The 17,103-nt window shown below is 35.0% G+C and overlaps 1 protein-coding gene across 34 annotated transcripts in view; it reads right to left on the reverse strand.

Moving 5' to 3' along the window:
- LOC108717747 (neurexin-1) overlaps positions 1–17,103 on the reverse strand; it is an 830,073-nt gene that overhangs the window by 57,608 nt on the left and 755,362 nt on the right. The window lies entirely within an intron of this gene.

The following is a 17,103-nucleotide window of genomic DNA, read 5'->3' on the forward strand; positions in this document are numbered from 1 at the left end:
TGACTTCTAAATTTTTGACAGAACAGCAACCTTGGCTCTTGTGCCATTTATTTTTCATCTCATATGCAATTAAATTTCTGAAGTGGGGTTAATATTAAATAAACGATGCACATAAATTGTAAGGAAAGAACGACTTTATACCAAGAGATCCTATATTTTGCATCAGCTGTGTTTGTATATATATAAATATATATATTTATGTATATGATGCATTTACTTGTTACTTGGTGCCAGGAATGTCAGTCTTCAAAAGGAACATGCAACTCCCACTACATGTTTGAAATAATGGCTTGGGGAATATATAGACAGTTATTTATAGGTATATATACCAGATTTACATGATGAAAATCAGTAAAGCAAATAAAACAAAGGCTGCAGCCTTCTATTACTTTGTTATTTCTTTACCATTAAAAGTGGCACCATCCATGTAAGTGTTGCCTGACTGCCAGCGCTCTACTAAGGTGCTCAGTGCTTAAACTACGAAACACCTCCTGATTAGTATGTTCTTTCAGCCATCCTCCCACATGAGTTATCTGTCAACTGATATGAAGCAGCATACAGTATTTCCCTTTTTAGAATGCGGATTTTATTATTATACAGAGCAAATACTGTCAGGGTAAGGAGTAACAACATAGATAATATTATTGTCCGTTATAGCATAGTGGTCACTTTCACAAAAAAAAATGTTATAGCTTAATATAATAATGTCATAACCAACAATATGTAGACAACATTTTTGGAGCTAAGGCTACAAAACAATTTATAAGGGGACTCCCTATGGTCTGCCTTTTGTAGGAGCTGAGCAATTGCATTATCACTTTTATAAAATTAGGAAATAACATTAATAAGATCATATGATTCTGGGAGCTGAGGTCCAACAACAACTGGAGGGCTGCAGTTTGAGCATCCTTAATGTATGTAATTAAATATCTATTACATAAGGAGTTCCTAGGATGTGGGGGCCAATGACAAATACATTCTCTGCACCTTCATAAAACCAACCTGACAATTGGGACCATATCAGGAGATTTTAAACTGATCTAAATATCTAAATTTGCATGGATAGAAGTTCATTGGGCGTTAGACACTTTTTTCTTGAAGCCCCATCCATTGAAGTCCAATGTTTGGTGAGACTCCCCCTTCGTTTTTAAAATGGTTCTCCTAAACTGATTCTTAGGCAGGTGTAGGAACTATTCTTCATACATCTTAGGAACCAGTGGTCTAGGCCCTGTCTGAGTATTAAGTTTATTCGATATCCTTCTTATTTTGTAACAATATGAAATTCAAGATCATTGGTGCTGTTATGCATTCTATAAAAGGAATGTTCAGGAGTGAAAATAAATTCAATGATTTCCTAAGAGTGCAGAATACTTTAGATATTATTTCATTGTGTTTGTCTTCTTGGATTAACATGTATTTACTTGCAACATTAATCCTAATAAAATGTATCTTTCAAAGGGATCTTGTTCTGTATTATGTTATCCATCAAATAAATGTACTATACTAAAACATCAATACAATGTCCAAATTAACCTATCTGCTTTCTTTCATTTTCCATATAAAATATCCAGTGTGATGTTCATTTCAGCAAAAGTTTTAAGTGCTGTGCATTTTCCAATATCCATTCTTGTCAGTGCTGATAGGAATGGGAACAAGTGATGTGCATAAAGCTTTCTTGGGGACATCTCTTTGTTGCCAAGATAAAAATCATCTTGGATGTGTGAATACATTTAAATGAGACAAAAGAAATGCAAGTAAATGTTTCAGGAGTTATATTTTGAGAATGGTCTACTTTTACTTTTTACTTTTCATATTGACCATTTATCATAGACATAATAAAATGGATGCTATGCTATGCTATGCCAAATGCAGCCCATCATTATTCATATTGTACTACATATTGAGAAAGAACTAGCCAATAAATGTCCTTTCCCCCCCACTCTACGAAACCCTTATATTATAAAAGTTTGAGGACTTTGTTCAACATTTCTGAAATGACTGTGATGCTTGAGTCCTAATAATTACCTAATAATTAAAATGAAAAAATAAAATCATCAAAACATTTGTTAGTCAAAAGCAACAGTTAAGACGAAACCTTTACACTTTTATTCTTGTTTAATTCTAAAAATATTGCAATTAGCATACTCAATTCATAGTGTAGCTACTAGAGCTACTCACTTTAACGTGACTCTAATTTACATGATTCAAATGTGTTGACTTTAAGCTTAATAATAATATATACCCTTCATATCAAAGGTTTAGTTAAGCATTCTTGTGGTGTCACATTCTTGCTGGTATTTGAAATGAGATGACATTGATCGCTTTCCTTCTTGTTCTGGAATAATGAGTACCTTTGCGTAATATGACATTTAGAAAACACATGCCCGCATCATAAGTAGCATAAATGCAATTCAAAAAATCTCCTTTATTACACCTTACAGCTATTTTAACTCAAGAAGAACTTGTTTTTCTATATGAATCCTGTCAAAGTGCATGGTAAGTTGAATAAGTGTTATTGCAACAAGGAAGCTTCACATACAGTTAGTTTCTTCTGTATCTGTGTTACCATTACATGTAAAATGAGATTTTTAGTAGCATTTAAAATGCAGCCAAGGTTAAACTGCTTTAAATTCCCAGTGCTAACAAAGAATACATCTGACATATTGGATCTTTTACCCAGAATACTTCAAACTTTGGGGTTTTTACATAAGGGATTGTACCATATCTAAACAACAATACATAATGGCAAGGAAGGAGACCCTTGCTTAATAAGAAGCATGAGAAGGGTATGAGTTAGCTAGCTACCTTTCTGTATTCCTTCAACTGAAAATTGCCTTCTAAGGAAGAACATTCCTGATGCTTTTACAATCAATTACATATTTTTTTATGGATATGGGATCTATTACCCAGAAAGTTTGAACTTGGGGTTTCCATATAATTAAAGGGATTCTGTCATGATTTTTATGGTGTAGTTTTTATTTCTAAATTTATATTGTTTACACGGCAAATAATTCATTCTACCACGTAAAATTTCATTCCTGAACCAGCAAGTGTATGTTTTAGTTGTAATATTGGTGTGCAGGTGCATCTCAGGTCATTTTGCCTGGTCATGTGCTTTCAGAAAGAGACAGTGCTGCACTATGGAACTGCTTTTTGATAGGTTTTGGTTTCTCCTACTTATTGTAAATGAAGGAGCCACAGTGTGACATTAATTTTTACTATTGAGTGCTGTTCTTATATGTACCAGGGAGCTGTTATCTGGATACCTTCCCATTGTTCTGCTGATGGGCTGCTGGGGAGGGGGAGGGGTGATATTACTACAACTTGCAGTGCAGCAGTAGAGAGAGACTGAAATTTATCAGAGCACAAGTCACATGACTGGGAGCCCCTGGGAAACTGACAATATGTCTAGCCCCATGTCAGATTTCAAAATTAAATATACAAAAAACAGTTTGCTATTTTGAAAAAAAAGGATTTCAATGCAGAAATCTGCTGGAGCAGCACTATTAACTGATGCATTTTGAAAAAATGATTGACTGAATATATATATATATATATATATATATATATATATATATATATATATATATATATATATATATATATATATATATATATATATATAATTTTCCCTAAATATAAAAGGCAAGATTGTTATCCCATTAGGAATTTAGACATCGGCTGAATTTAAAATACTTCCTATTCAGAACATTTCAATTTAAAGGCAAGTATAATGCTCCCCTGATGGGATTTCCATCTTGTCTTTAAATGTTACTTCCATTGTAAAATCTTTAGTATAAGGAACAATCACAAAAGGATTGATAATAAGCAAAAACTGGGCTTTGGGATTGCAGTCAGTTAACAGACTATGCTATCTTCATCTTACTTTGACAGATAGCTTTCATACAATCCACCAGTGTACAGATATAATACCTGCATTAAAGATTTGAACAATGGGAAAACAGAAATAGTGTGTCCATTTTACACTTACAATTCCCATCCATTCCATTCAACCTATCATGCCATTTAAAAATTAACCAGGCCTAATTATATACTCTAGGGTTGGGATATGAGGATCAGTAATATTGAAAATGCAGAAAAGTAAGCCAATACTGTTGACATCAATACTGTTGACATCAACAAGATCAACAAGATTATATATAGTTTTACATACATACAGTAAATGTATTTTAAAACAAAATGATGCCATGGGGTACAACCGGTTATAGCATTTATTTGAGTGGAAATAGACGTGATTATGGTCTTTTTAAATAGGGTGACATGTTGAGCCATCTTAGCCAAATGTCTTGCTAAAATTTGCTCTATCTGGATGTTTCCAAGCTATGAACTTGTAAACTATACCCTGTGATTCTTAACATTCTAAACAGAGAAACATCATAAAAGTTTCTCCTGCTGAATTTTATCAACCCAACTGTCAGTCGGGGAAGCAGACATGACCAGGATGTGTTGTTGTTTCACTTTCATTTTATAAGTAGTTTAATAATTGCTAATATCTAGGGGAAAATAATTAATATGAATGGCAAATGTACTTAAAAGAGCACTTTAAGGACTTTGAGTTTAGGGTTTACTTTTCCCTTCAATTGTCCCTATACAATGAAATCAGAGAGTCTCTCTTTAATATGAAAAGTAAAGCAGTGAGTCAGTGCACCATCAAAAGGCAAAACACATTGGACTTGCACTTGCAATATTGTCTAATATATTGTGTCCAGTGGGTAGTAGTTTTATTTTGCATGAGAACTTGAGAACATCTGTCTGGCAAGCTCACAACATGCATCTAATTATGCAGGTGCACAAATACAAAATGACCTTTAAGTGAAGCAAATCTGTTGCAAGTCAAAGGGCTACACTTGGTGTCAGCAGGAAACAAGCAATAGGTCTTGGTCTTATCTGCTGTTGACTCAGAATGTGGTGTTTTCATTTGAGTATTTATGCCTTAGAGATACAGTTTTTTTACTGTAAAGCTGTAATGGGGATACTTAAATTTGCTCTCACTGTCTTTGAATGCTTTTGTAGTTTCTCTAAGTAACAAAACAGATGCTAAGGGGAAATGACAGCAGATGGGAGTTTTAGTACTTGTGGAACTATTTTAAACAGTCCATTTAATGAGCCTATGACATTGAATGTCCTTTTTTAACTTGATGTTGGTATGTTCTTAAAAAAGTGATAAATATCCCCCTTTTTCAGAAAAAGTTGCCTTGTCAAAAGATCCTATAGCAAGCAAACATGTGCACTGCAGTCAGAGAACACTTCCAAGTGCTCCACCTAGTGATTTATGTAGGAGTTTCACAAAGTAATAATATTTTACTAAAAAACAATTCAACCAGAGCATCTTCCTTCATGCATGTCAGACAGTAGAGGAGGATTTTATGGGTCACTATAGATCAGCAAAGTGTAGGAGCCACTTTATTGTTTTACTGACTTGTGCCATTTTTAAGAGAAATCTATTGCAGCTTAATATACAGCAACACGATTTTGGCGCTCCATCCATTGATATCAATTCAAAGAAAATACATTCATGTAAAGGGATACAATATAACATCTTTCCCTTTATCAGTGTTTGCTTTTCATACATTTCTTAAGGTAGAAGGAATAATATAAGTTTTTGTTGATTATATTATTACTAAAAGCAACAGTAACACCAAAAAATGTAAATATTTTGAAGAAATTAAAATATATAGCCATTGGGGCAGCCATTCAAGCACGAAAAATGAGAAAAGGCACAGGATACACAACAGATAACAAATAAGCTCTGTAATATACAATGGGATTCTTCAGAACTTATCTGTTGTCTACTGTGTATCCTGTACCTGAATGGCTGCCCCCATGTTTACACAGCAGCTTGTTTATATAAACTACAGTTATGTTTCTAAAACAAACACACCAGTTTTACCAGTGCAGGGTAACAGTACATTACACTGTATTGTCATTCCTTTGAAACACTTTTTTTTGGTGTTGCTCTTCCTTTAAGACAAGGACTTTTTTGTTCCTCTGAAAGATCTAATAAGATGGAATTACATTTTTTTGTTATGCAAATTATTTTTGAGTTTTTTTAAACATTCAAATTTGTATGCAACAGTGCAGGTGATTGAGAAATATAGAAATGTACAAGCAACTTGTTACTCCAGCGGCCTGCATGCAAGTCAATTTAATGGAAAAACTCAAGTGACTTAAGTGACAAAATATTTTTCAAAAGAAATTAGAAAAAAAAAAAAAAAAGAACACATGTAAGGGGGTTATTTATTAAAGTCAGAATGCCAAAAACTATAAAATCTGAATTTTATTAGAAAAAAAAACTGAAGATTTATTATACCCAGAGGCTGAAAAAAGTCAGAATCTAAAAATTCAGACCTGCAGATGTTGTATGTAAGTCAATGAGAGAGGTCCCTATTCTAATTGGAAGTTTTTGGAAGTTTATGTGGTCTGCACTGGAATTAGCCCAAAAATTTTACTGTTTTGGGGTTTACAGGCAAAAATCTGAAAAATTCTGCCGTTTTTCAGGTAAAAGCCCGAAAAAAACTAGCAAATTATTTTTATTTTTTATTTTTTTTAAAGTATGATTTGAATTTTTGCTAGATTTTTTTTAGTTTTTCCTCAATCCAATAAAATCAATGTTTTTAAAATAATAAATAAGCTCAAATCATGGATTCTACTTTCGTCTGACTGTTACATAAAATAATCAGAAAAATTCAGATTTTGATAAATAACCCCCTATGAGTTGATAAAGGGCACCCCATTTTGCTAAGAGAGGAATACTGGGTGCTACAATTTCACCTCAATTTTGCTTGTAAAATTACATCCTAGCAAATTTAACAATATATTTTTATGGCATAGAAGCAATACTGATTTACTTTTCAAAAACAGGTTGTATATGCAATTATTTTTGTACAGGCATCACCATATCTGCACAGCAAGCTGTTCTTTTCTTGTGTTTGCACTCGTTCTTCTGCCTGCTGCCTACCTTTCCCAGCCTTCTCCTTCTCCACCCACATCATCAGTAATCTGTACCAACATGACAGCTGGAGCGCACACTATACTAAAAATATTCTTCACTTTGAGACAAACAAATAGAGCCACCCTAATTCAATGTTACCTTTTCCACCTACATGCAATTTCTCCCAACCTTGCCTTTCTAGTGGGCATGCAGCAAGCTGCAAAGATTTGTAGAATTGAAATTAAAAAAATGTTAAATGGTGGTACAGGTATGGGACCTATAATCCAGAATGCTCCGGACATGGGGTTTTCCGGATAAGGGATCTTTCTGTAATTTAGATCTCGGTGTCTTAAATCTACTAAAAAAGCATTTAAACATGAAATAAACCCAATAGGCTTGTTTAGCCTTCAATAAGGATTAATTATATCTTAGTTGGGATCAAGTACAAGTTACTGTTTTATTATTACAGAGAAAAAGGAAATCACCTTTTAAATTTGATTTCATTATCATGGAGTCTATGGGAGACAGCCATCCCGTTATTCGGAACTTTCTGGATAACGGGTTTCCGGATAACGGATCCCATACCTGTATTTTTATACCATACAGCTCATGAGTTCCTCAGATTGGAATGTGTTTGCCAATGTGTGTGATAAATGTCAAAGCTTTGGTAATAAAAAATTAACATAGAGAAAAAAAATCCTAATGGGTTTATTTCATGTTTAAATTATTTTTATCTAAAGGTGTAGTGACCAATTATCTGGAAAGCTCCAGTAATAGATCTCATACCTGTATAATGACCCCATAGTTCTCATTCTAGAGATGGGATTCTCCTACATTTTTGGCTCCTCTATATTAAAGATACATACATGCAATACAGTTTTTATTAAGATGTGTTACCGGAAAAGTCCTGGATTTTAGCAACTGAAGAAAAGTTTCAATTCATCTTAAGACCTACAATTCGGTTGACAAACTTTTTGTTGTGTTATTTTTTAAATAAATGTTGCATATTTAAGGATAATCCTTTTTAACATTTGCTAAGGGCTAATATAAATAGTGCTGCCGACATATTTATATTCTGCTTTCTCCACAGATCTCATTATTTGCAGTATGTCAAGCAAATCCATAGGTCAGCTGTATCATATACACATTCATGCTGCACAGTGTGAGTTGCGGAGTGGGTGTAAATTCATTAATTAGCTCAGGAAAGGCAAAACAGATGTCTAGATTGATCACAACAGAAAACACACAATATGAAGTGTAAGGTGTATACTTTAAGGCTGGTGACGTTTAGAACTACTCAGATATCTTTTACAGAGTGAAGGATTCATTCTTTGGAAATAACAGCAGAATGCTACATTATGAAAGAAAAAAAAATAATATTGTAAGAGAAAAATCTATACTATTTTTTGGCTAAACATAACAGCTTAGAAAGCCATTCTTATGGTGCACAGCAGTATCAGGGCATATGCGAGACACAGGGGGGGCTTCTATTTGAAAGTACAATCGTAGGGGCTCTACAAATCAAAGGTTCAAAGAAGCTGTGTCTCTGTTCTACATTTCCTCACTGTGTGGTGAAATGTTTGTTCTTTCAGAAGTAGAAGAGACCTTCCCTGTAGATTCACAGTAAAGACTTTCACACTCTGTTGGGAATCTGCCGGAAAATATAATTTCTGTCACCTTGTCAGCTCTGGGTGCATGAGCCATGCAGCTGGTTACTCAGAGGGGACTGTCATTTGCCATATTGAAAATATGCTGCAAGGGTTTGCACCTGTTTTGTGCATTGTCAGTAGCGTTTCATGGACCTACGGTATATATCTAAGGGCAAACATCTTAGATACGGCTCATGAGGGGCTTAACAATAGAGTTAGCAAAAAGAACATCTAGTAAAATCTTTATAGATGAACCCTAGTAATGTTTTAATATATCCATTAAAGTACAAATATTGTATACCCATGTTAATGTGTCATCAATGGATGGAGGCAAAGCTTATTATAACTAATATACCATATGAATGGCAAACTAGTATATGTGAATACTAAAACAACAGAGATAATAGATAGTCACTGGATTCTCCAGTCATTGTTTTATCTCCTGGAGTTTGTAATAAGAGAGAACATTTACATAGTTACATAGTTACATAGCTAAATTGGGTTGAAAAAAGACAAAGTCCATCAAGTTCAACCCCTCCAAATGAAAACCCAGCATCCATACACACACCCCTCCCTACTTTTAATTAAATTCTATATACCCATACCTATACTAACTATAGAGTTTAGTATCACAATAGCCTTTGATATTATGTCTGTCCAAAAAATCATCCAAGCCATTCTTAAAGGCATTAACTGAATCAACATCACAACATCACCCGGCAGTGCATTCCACAACCTCACTGTCCTCACTGTGAAAAACCCCCTACGTTGCTTCAAATGAAAGTTCTTTTCTTCTAGTCTAAAGGGGGGGCCTCTGGTACGGTGATCCACTTTATGGGTAAAAAGGTCCCCTTTTGTCTATAATGTCCTCTAATGTACTTGTAAAGTGTAATCATGTCCCCTCGCAAGTGCCTTTTTTACAGAGAAAACAACCCCAACCTTTATAGTCTACCCTCATAATTTAAGTATTACATCCCTCTCTGCTCATTTATTTCCCTATTAAGAACTGGAGTCCAAAACTGCACTGCATACTCCAGATGAGGCCTTACCAGGGACCTATAAAGAGGCATAATTATGTTTTCCTACCTTGAGTTAATGCCCTTTTTTATGCAAGACAGAACTTTATTTGCTTTAGTAGCCACAGAATGACACTGCCCAGAATTAGACAACGTGTTATCTACAAAAACCCCTAGATACTTTTCATTTAAGGAAACTCCCAACACACTGCCATTTAGTTTATATTATTTTATCAACACTGAACCTCATTTTCCAGTTTGCTGCCCAGTTTCCCAATTTAGTCAAATCACTCTGCAAAGTGGCAGCATCCTGCATGGAACCTATAGTTCTGTACAATTTAGTATCATCTGCAAAAATAGAAACACTACTTTCAATGCCCACCTCCAGGTCATTAATAAACAAGTTGAAAAGCAAGGGACCTAGTACAGAGCCCTGCGGTACTCCACTAACAACACTGGTCCAATTAGAAAATGTTCCATTTACCACCACTCTTTGTAGTCTATCTTTTAGTCAGTTCTCTATCCAGGTACAAATACTATGTTCCAGGTCAACATTCCTTAATTTAACCAGTAACCTATTGGGTGGCACTGTATCAAATGCTTTAGCAAAGTCTAAGTAAATCACATCCACTGCCATTCCAGAATCGAGGTATTTTCTTTATTTTACTATAAGTACAATAACACATTTAAATTGTATTAATGCCTCTGAGAGTGGCTTGGATGATTTCTCTGACAAGCAAAATATTCAAGGCTACTGTGATACTAAAATCTACAATTAATATAGCCATGGGTATCTATAGTTTATGTGAGTGTATGGAGGGATCAGTGTGTTTATGTATGGATGATGGGTTTCATTTGGAGGGGTTGAACTTGATGCACTTTGGTCTTTTTTCAACCCAACTTAACTATGCAACTATGTAACTATATATGGCACATCCTTGCTGCAAAGGGACACTAACTGCGTTGTGTAAAATTAGTCAAGTGCTAGAGTGACCATGCTCTATTTAACCAAAACCATAACAAGGATCATTTACGCATGGTTGTTACTCAAAAGTCCAGCATAATTACGGGGACATTGGAAGTTGCACCAAGCACAATTGAGTTCTATAGTGAAGAAAGTTCCAAAATGCCATCATTTCCGGAGTTCTGCGGCAAGATATTCTGTGCATGTTGATGCTGACCGATGTGGGTAAGCTGGCTCTACTAACAGCTTGAAGTGGTGGCAGCTCTAGAGTTCCCTTGTGTCAATATACACAAAAATGTGCCATTCTGCAAAACATGGATGTGATTGATGTCATTCGTTAAAGGTATCTGCATCCAAAAAAGTTGTGGTTGGTGCTGGAATTGTGTGAAAGTACATCAATTATCTCTGAGGAACCCTGGAGTAACCACAATCTAGAGCTCCTCTGCAGTTCCACGGTTTCAATAGCAAGTAGCATATATAGGCATATTTATTCCTAAGAAATCACATACAGTCATTTTTCATCACAAATTGCATCACATTTGAAAACACTCAGACACAACTTCCCCTTGCCATGCAATTATGCTAGAATAATCGGGGGGAAACCTCTGACTTGTAAGTACAAATTGACATCAGAAATGTTGTTTGAAATTGCACTTTGCAGTCATAAAAAAAAACCCTTATGGCCTTTAATGAAACAGTGGCCCCAGAGTATTTATCACTTAGAAACCACTAAATAAAACACCAACAAAAATGTCATGCAGAACTCTTTATAAATATATAAGTAATGGTATTGGCAGACATTGATGTAGTAGCTGCTGAATGTGCACTTCTATTGCCCCATGTAATCACAAGGTCATCTAGCTGCTAAAGGTTAAGTCACTATGTCAGCCATAAGCAACCTTTGAATACAATTTCTTATCCCATAACAGATTAGCTGGGAATTTTGTGGATGGAAATCTAAAGGTTGCCTATGTCTTAACAATACTACATACACCAATAAAGATACGGTATTAATAAAATGATTATCTTGGATATAGGCAGAACCATTCTGGGTGAAGTCTTAACTACGGGAACAAAATAAAACAATCCAATTGAGCTACATCCGTTTCATTGTTTTGTGCCGCTGAATTCCAAATCATTTGTGATTTAATGCTGTCTGGAGTCCTAATATGATCTGAACCTGGCATACATTTACCTATGTCTTTTTATAACACTGAAACATTTGTATAGACAACACTTATAAAACAATATAAATGGAAGGTGACAGGGAAGTGTCCTAAATTTAAAAGAAAATTATTTTAAATTGCTGATTGGTGATTTTAGGCAGATGTTCACGGTGACTGATAAAGAGTAATGGTTTCTTACAAAAGTGCTGATTGTACAGTACAGGTTGGCATCTAATACAGGTAATTAAAATGACATACTGTAGATTTTCCCATGATGTGGATTCATCAGAATAAATGGTGTGGAAGATGTCTTGGTGTTACTTAATCCACAAATATTTATCATCATTATGTTACGGCCGAAAGGCAATGCATGCAAAGCTACACAAACTATTAACCCTACAAATCTGGATTAACTTGCCACCAGGACCTTCACTGCATCAAAGAATAAGAAATGGATTTGGTGAATTATTTTTTACTATATAATAATGCGATCAGCACATAGTGCTGTTCCAATTAAATCTGGGTCAGTTGATGAAAAGAAATTTATAGTGGTTCTAGAACCTGAACCTGAAATAATAACAGTTGTTAACATTACTGTTTTCAGCAAATAATCTAATGATTGTTTGCTTAGAATAAACAAAATCATGATACAATGGCAAATTAATTTTCTGATTTGCTTATTGGACACACACACTTTAGTAATTCCTTACCCGCCTACTGTTAGGGGCCACTACACTCATAATGAAACATCAGAGGGAAGTAGGGATTGAGAAACACTGAAAAGCAAGTCCTCACAACCAACAGGGATAACCATGTCACATGTATTTTAAATTGTTCTAAATAATTCTAATTATCCCATTATCAGATTAAACATTTGGTTTCAGTATGCTGAACATTGTTAACGATCCATAGGTTTCTAAAATTTGGTGTCCAGTGATATATTTAAGTTTCTAACTGTTGGCGTTACCATTGGCTCAACACTCATAATACTCATTTCCAGAACATAGACCTCCATAATGCTACACTTATTGCTTACCATAGACACACAATGACATAATTGTTGATTATTTAAGGTATTGAAGAAAAGATGTATATAGCATTATACATACTGATGCCAATCGTTTTTTATCTGTCCATTATAAACAATTTGGCAGAGTTTAAATAAACATCTTAGTTATACATTTGAGAATACATTTGGAATTTAAACAACATCTGTTTGTTATATGTATGTTAAAGAAATGGTTCAGTATAAAAATAAAAACGCGGTAAATGGATAGGCTGTGCAAAATAAAAAAAATGTTTCTAATATAGTTAGTTAGGCTTCAGATGTTTTTTTTTTTTTACTTCTGGATCAGCTGGCAGGTTAATAAAAGTTAAAAGGTTGAACTTAATGGACATGTGTCTTTTTTCAACCTAACTTACTATGTTACTATGTTATGGGTTACTGCTCATGGGCATACTTTGTGCCTTTTATTACATATGGGGGTAATTGTGCAAACTCGTTTTCCTTTAATACAATAGCAGTGTCACCTGGTACATCAATAATGTGTCATCATAATCTTCTAGCCCTTCCACCTTTAGGGAAACATTCATTAAATGAGCCAGGTTCTACATAATACCTATGGTTATATAGCATAAGAACATACTGTATATTATGCAGAGTTTGTATGATGGAATCAAGTTAATGCAAAAAAAAAATATTTCTTCTGCTACTTTTTTAACTTCTACAGTTAGTTAGAAGACTTTGCATTGACTAAGAAAGCAAATAATTGTATGAAGGCATGCTGTGTTTCCAGATCCTACAAGCAAGGAACAGCAGTACAAGTACCCAGGATTAAATGCTATTACATACTTAAATTATGTGGCATTCTTGCTTGGTGTACTGTTTGATCCAGATTTATCCTATATACTATTCATTTTTACAGAATATGAAAAGAAATCTGTGGCACTGCAGCTGAGTTAAAATACAGGTTGCCTAAAAAGGAATAATGTGGACTTGGAACATTTTATAAGCCTATGTATACTGTATGTAATTTCCAAAAACATGTATTATTTAGTATTTCAGTTCGAGACATTAGGGATTTGTTGTTGGCCCCAAAAGTAGATTCATTTTTGACAAATTGTGGTAACCATGGATACTCAAAACGCAGGAGTTTTCATGCCTAAATGAATGTGTGCTTATCTTGAAAGAGAATGGTACATGTGCTTATCTAGTTTATATTTTATGAATGCTACAAATACATAAAACCACTGTAGAATATATTCACCATAAAGTGAAGATGATGAGATCTTCTCTTTTATATTGTCATTAGGGAAACAATAAAACTCCTTAGCAATTTTATTGTTACACAATGGTAAGATTCGTTTTTTTTTCCAGGAACAAAACAGCAATGGCCTTCTCTTTAATGCTAACTTGTTCATTTTGGAAGCAATTATCATGCATGTGTTGCTTTGGAATGGTGCAAGATATTTCCAATTTGGAACGGAACATCAAAAATAACATTTACATTTCTTTTATGTTGCACCCCAATGTCTTGCTGACCTTGGCACAAATCACAATTCTTATCTTGTCATTACGTTTCTCCTATTCTGCAGGGAAGCTGGCAAAAAGGCTTAGGGTCACTAGGGTATACATGATATACCCTAGTTTCTGAAGCTCACCAAGTGGGTTTTTATAGCACAGCCAGTATGGCAACTGCAGATCAGTTTTGCCATTATGGTGGGTTCATCAGTGCCGAGATTTCTGATCATCATATGTAAAGCCAGGGAAGTGGATACATTAGCTCTATACTGTATATGCTGATCAGAAAATGCTGTACTGCACCGATAAAGGAAAAACAGCTCTGTAGCTGGGATCTGAATGGTGCTTTGAGCTAAACTAGAACAGATGAGACTGTCAGTCATCAAGGTGAATAAAACATGTGTAGGCATTGTAATCCTATAAAAGGCCAAGGAACTGGTACTTTTCCTTTGTTTTTGTCTATTTTAATCAGATATATGACATCACAGAACTCAATGGCAAGCAGGACAAGAACATTGTCATCAGGGCCAGGCCAAGTTGACTGGGTGCCCTAGGCAACCTAAGCAGAGGAGCAGTTTGGGGCAGGGGAGGGAGGGACAGACAGGGGAGGGAGGGACAGAGGAGGGAGGGAGGTACAGTGGAGGGACAGACAGAGAATGGAGGGAGGGATGGATGGATGGGTGGATGGATGGACAGAGGAGCAAGTAACAGAGGGGGTAGGTGAGATTTGCAAAGGGGACAAATCCAGACTAGGGGTAGGCAGAAGAATCTTGAACAGATCCCCCACAGCATTGTGCCCTAGGCAGGTGTCTCTTCTGCCTACCCCTAGTTTTGGCCCTGATTTGTCATAATAGCTCAAAGGAAAGTCAGCTTGTTCTTTAAAAGTTCCAATATGCTGCTGCTGTTCTTAACCATGGAAACACCCAAGTAGACAAAAAAAAACAAAAAAATCATTCACAAAGGATTCATTTAATTAACGGTTTAATTTCTGAAAATGGAATAATTCTTCAACTTCTTCCTCACCCAAATATACATGAAAATGTACAGCAACTAGATGTCACAATTACTGGGGTTATACTACACCAAATTTAATAAGATTCAGTACCAGAGGGCATCTGGGTAGACAGAACATTGCATTCCACAAGCTGTTCATTTTACAGAAAGCAGCACCTAAAATCCTATAATTATTTTTGCAAGGAATTGATTCTCAGGTTATGATATAATCTAAAAGACTAATGTTGGATGCATCACAGATTAGCATAGTTTAATAAACCTAGACAGAATAGTTTTACCATGTGACTAACAAATTCCACCTAATATGGAATATAACATAAGTTTAACTCTAAAAGAAAGTTTGTGTCTGTGTGTGTCTACACTATTGTCCATAGAAATGTTTACAATGAAATGGTGTAATCAGATAATATATATATATATATATATATATATATATATATTTATATATATATATATATATATATATATATATATATATATATATATATATATATATATATATGTATGTAACCAGTATGTGCTGAGTTTAGATGCGTTTGTTTAAGCTTACCACTGTATACTAAACAAAAGCATCTAAACTCAGTACATACTGGTTACATAATTGTATAGTTTATATGTCTTTCAGCAACTTACCAGTATAATTTCATTTGGAGAAATGGGGTTTAACTATTAATATATTACATTTCTTTCCCCCCTTTTCTCATTTATTATGAAATTAATAGAGCTACCGCTTTATAACACTTTATACCTATAAATTAGCCAACCTCTGTATATTTGTGAAAAGGCCTTCATTCTTAATTAGGGAAAATAAAATGTAAGCCTTTTTAATCCTTTTACAAACTGACTCCGGCTTTACTACTTCGTGGGTCCAGGCTTGTGCCAGCCTCTTTTGAAGTTCACAGGTGATCAGTGTAAGCTAATAGGCTGCCTATAAAACCCCCTGCTCTGCACTGACTGTTTGCCCAATATAAGTCTATTTGCTGATAGTGTGATTTTTCGTCTGATTTTCTGTTCTTGACCCTTGCCTGTTTTGACCTTGCTGTATTGCTGCCTGAACCGACTCTTGGCTGTTATTGACCACTCTTCTGGATCCCAATTCTGTTACACACTGATTTGGACCCGAACATGTTATGTTGAATACGCTCCTGGTTCCTGGTCCTGTACTGCACTGTTCCTGTCTGTTTGGTACTGACCCGGCTTGTTCCACAACAATGCTCTCTGTTCCCCGTCCTTCCTGTTTATGTTACGGTTCACTTTCCTGCCCAGAACTTTCCCATTGGTCCTCACTAAGACCTGGCGGCATCCGAGTAGCAGTCGGCTCCTCCCGAAGTGAAAGGCAGTTGTTAGGGAGCCGAGATTGGGACCTTGGGGGTTTGTTCAGGGTTTTGGGATACTGTACTTTTGTTATTATGTGATATTATAACTTCTCTACACAGCTAAATAAATACAAAAATGAAACGTAAAATAAAACATGATTCTATATATAAAACAATTGTGTTGAGCAAATGGACCGAGGCACCACTCTAAATGGATTCCTGGTGTACTTGCCCAAACCCTCGAATAAGCCTTGAGTTACTCTTGATTTCATGCTGAATTATTAAAACTTAATTGTTAGTGTGTGTGTTTTCGCTTTTTTTTCTTTTACTTTTGTCAAAACCATTCCATTTATGGTACATAAAACAAGAATGCATACTGGAATTATTCTAGCTGTAGCAAGACAAGCTTATAGAAAAGACATTTTGGTCAACATTGTGTATTCTTAATAACTGAAACCTATGTTACTTTAATACATTGTTCTCATTTATCTCAAGCAAAATTATC

Source organism: Xenopus laevis, chromosome 5S, assembly GCF_017654675.1.
Source record: "Xenopus laevis strain J_2021 chromosome 5S, Xenopus_laevis_v10.1, whole genome shotgun sequence".
Lineage (NCBI taxonomy): Eukaryota > Metazoa > Chordata > Amphibia > Anura > Pipidae > Xenopus > Xenopus laevis.